Below are 3928 nucleotides of genomic sequence, written 5' to 3'. Positions count from 1 at the left end.
CTCTTTCTGGGAAGAAAACGCGATACAATGATCCCAGCAGACAAGTTTCCTTTTTCACTAGTCATAATGAGACGGAGGTCAGAGGTGAGCGTGTGCTGGAGCTTGTAGGGATTCCCAAACAACAAATCTCTATTTATTTCTTGGGATACTCTTTAAATATTTATGGTCTGGAATGTAAGCCTCAAGTTAAAAAAATGTGTTGGAACCGGTTTAATCAGTGTGATCTATGTCCAGATTTAGCACTACAGACAGAAACATGGTAACCTTGGATTTATGTGTTTTTGCCTCTTAATCTTTAATTCCTACATTTTATGAATGCGTTAAGCTAATGTCAACAATTCAGTTTATATTGAAGAGAAAATAGTTCTGAGGCACGTCGTTTAGATGTGTTGCTCTATAAAACGGCTTAACAAATATGAATTTATCATTGGAAACTACTCTTCAAATGTTGATTTAAATGTTTTCATGCAGACTGAAGACGACGAAGGAGCCGTGAAGATTGCAGGCAGAATAATCTATTGTTTGAAACCACCAGATGGACAGAGGAGCGAGAGGAGCTAATAAAAGTACAGATATGCACCAGTCACAAGTGGATGGATGCTGTGGCAGCCCACAGGACTACCCATTAATCAGCCAGCAGCAGTCCTGTCCACCTCCACACACACACACTGTACCTTTAGGTGTAATTGCTGACCATCACACTTGGCAGTTGGACCACAGGGCGAGTCTTTTTAGACTGACAGACGCAGTATCCCGGCAGCAAACGGTGGGCCGAGGCCCGGCAGCAATAAGAGGAGGTGAAGTCGATGCATCACTCCACAGCAGCCGCTGTGGCCATCCCTCAGAGCTATCAGCCTCTGAATCAGACAGGCTGAGATTGAAAGAATCAAGATAACGGCACCGCAGTCTCCCCCCCTGGTGGGTTTTCTCCCTTAAAGATATGGGACTATCAGCATGCTGTTTTAGGAGCTCCTCAAAGATGCCACGATGGTTTCACCATTCAATTGCATCAGCTGTATTAGATTAGCTAAACCTCATACAGTATAATCACATCAATCCAAACAGGGATTTCATTTGAGCCAATTAATCTTGTTCAATCATCACTAGTAACCGGAGACATTTGTCCATGCCAACCTGCTGCCACACGACTCCAGTATTAAAATAAATAAATTAAAATTCAGAACGTAGTGTTCTCCTTGCTGGAACAAACGCCATGAAAGATGATCTAAAAGTGGACCAATAATCAGCACCTCTCCCTCTGGATTCAACTCCGAGTGACCTGCAGGAGCAGGCCACGTTTGTTGGACGCTACCGCCACCCTGTGGCAGCTTGAAATATTACGGAATGATACAGAACAGTGACGTGGGAGGAGTCTGGTGAGACTAATATGGAGACGTTTTTATTTTTGGTGAACAGTGTGGTAGGAGTTACAAGGGGTGGTTTACAACACGCTGGGAACTCACTTGTATTGCAACTTTCTTTAAATTGTGTCAGATGTCGTTAAACCATTAAAATGTTAACAAAAACTACTCTTATTCTGTGGGAAATCAGTTTTATTTAAGCCACAGCCTGGGATGGATGGATATATACATTTATTTTTATGAATTCAAGTTGAACACTATTATATACACACATAGATTAGAGGTATTCTCTATGATAATTTTGAATACATTTAAAAATGTTACATTATTATTCTTAGAAATCAGTCAACTAGAATACCTTTGACGGCCATTAAAAGGTGTGGCTTATGCAATGCCCCTGAACTCCATGTACTAGCAGCTGGGTGAGATGAGTCAGCAAACGGTCCTTTTTGCGTTACCTGTAATTATCCGATCATATATAATCATCCCTGTAAATGTGTTCATTTCATCCTCTTATGCAAATTATTTTTTTCTAGAGTATATTTTAAACCGTTTACACTTTTGCCTCATCGAGTGTTATGCAACACAGAATTTTGTAACAGCTTGGAACCTTCTTGCTGAATGGTCTACAGACTATTGTATGTGTATAGACTTATATATTAACTAAATATCTACTTATAACTTATGTGAAGTGGAAACATCAGAAGCTTAGATTTAATGAGATAAAAGGGGATACTCAACTTGGCAAACTTCATCTGTAGCCACACATACAGGTGTATGATCAGTCTCTGGATCCCTCAATATGGCGTAGAATAGCTACGCCTGCAATTTCACATCATCTTCCACACATTAACAGGTAACATGGAGTTATTCAAATAATAAATTCAAGTCAGTAATTTCTTATAAAAGCACATTTATTGAACAATATAATCCTCTCACCTACACACCAACAATCACTTATACTTTTGGTAAGTACAATACATAAATCGGCTTAAATAATAAACCATGACTATCACACGTGACATCATTTGGACTTCTTGGAAACAGTAAAGAACCATCGGGCAATAAATGTCACCTGTTGTCAGTCACCTGAGAAGCGACCTCCTCGGTCTCGTGCTCTCCTCACAGCAGAGTCATGTGTCCCGGCAGGGTGACCTGGAAAACGCTCAGACAACAGTAACTGTGGAAAGCACTTTTCAGCGCCAACATCGCATCACAACGTACCACTGTTGCCACAAATGACAATGCATTGCGACACAATACCTGCACCGGGTTTACCTGGATTTCACAATCCGTAGCCAGGCGAGAGCTGGTGTGCGCTCGTTTAGTTCCTCGGGGCGGCGCCACACGGGGCGGCTCAGGGTCGCTCCCTACTGGGTTAGCCCGTCCAGTGAGCCACTGTGAGATAAATAAAGCCCAACCATGAATCGTGCGACAAAATCACATAACACGGGCTTTTCAAAAGAACAATCATCACAAGATGCACATATTAAACCCATGTCATGCATTTACAGTTGTTTATTTCACACCTTGTCATTTGTTCTTATGGGAAAGTCACTGCTGAACAGCAGGCCAGACCAGTTTCACGAGGTCACGAAGACCGGTTCATTCCGGTTGGCTCGCAGACCGGTTCATTCCGGTTGCCAATGCAGGGCGAGCGCTTCCTCGAAGTCTCTCTGTTCGAAGTCGAGTCCGCTGTAGTGTTCCGGGTCTCCGCCGCATGTCATGTCGTCGTACGCGTTAGCCATAAGGTACTGCGTGGTGTTTTCCGGCGCCATTGATCCCGATGGCTGGCGGTGTATACAGGCCGCTGCGGGACTTTCCACGTACACGGACTCCCCGTTCTCGTTCTTTCCAATGTGCCCTAAGACTTTGGCGAGCCTGGCCAAAGTCCGTGGCCGCCTCTGTTCCCGCGGCAGGCACTTTCGTAAGGCCTTCAACGCGCTGGCCCGACATTTCTCAAGGGCCTCGTTTCCTTCCGTAAAAACACGGTGACGTTTCCACCTCAACTTTGATCCGGGTTTGATGGTTTTACGCAGGCAGTCGCTTTTGATGTGCTTCGATCTTGTATCCATTGTTTCTACACACATCTCCGACCAAAAAATAACTGTAGAGGTAAAAAGATGGCCTCCGTTGGGCGAGTGACTTGGCGTCTTTCGTTCCTTCTCGCTGGAAAACAGGTCAGAAATGTCTTCTTCGGAGTTAAAATTGAAAACACCGGCGAGGGATACCCTTCAAATAGCTTTCTTCTTCAAAAACTCTTAAAAATAGATCACGTATTTGCCAAATTCTCGGAGCTAGCAAAATACGTCTTACCCGAAGATGTCTCCAGTTAGGACTACGTTGCAACGGAGGGCCAACGTAGCATTTTATCAAAGAAAACCCCCACAATCCTTTGCTTTCCGAAACTAACGGTAGGGCTACATGGCGATGCTGCCACCTGCTGGTGTGGAGTGAGACATATGACACTCTGACTGATACTTCAGCAAGGAGACGGAATCCTCAAAACCGATAAAATAAATAAATAAACGAGACATTATGGAAAACAAACACAATAGAATACATAT

At 43.6% G+C, this 3928-nt stretch overlaps 1 long non-coding RNA gene across 1 annotated transcript; it reads right to left on the bottom strand.

Moving 5' to 3' along the window:
• Nucleotides 1–2265: 2265 nt before the first annotated feature.
• Nucleotides 2266–3709, bottom strand: LOC311032050. The gene is made up of 2 exons (XR_014599147.1): nt 2891–3709; nt 2266–2759 (listed from the first exon to the last, which is right to left on the bottom strand). It is a non-coding gene; the product is annotated as an uncharacterized lncRNA (long non-coding RNA).
• Nucleotides 3710–3928: the final 219 nt, after the last annotated feature.

The sequence above is a fragment of the Eutrigla gurnardus genome, assembly GCF_963514095.1.
Source record: "Eutrigla gurnardus genome assembly, chromosome: 21".
Lineage (NCBI taxonomy): Eukaryota > Metazoa > Chordata > Actinopteri > Perciformes > Triglidae > Eutrigla > Eutrigla gurnardus.
The sequence above is the reverse complement of the archived record's forward strand: the minus strand, read 5'-3'. Positions and strand labels throughout refer to the sequence as shown.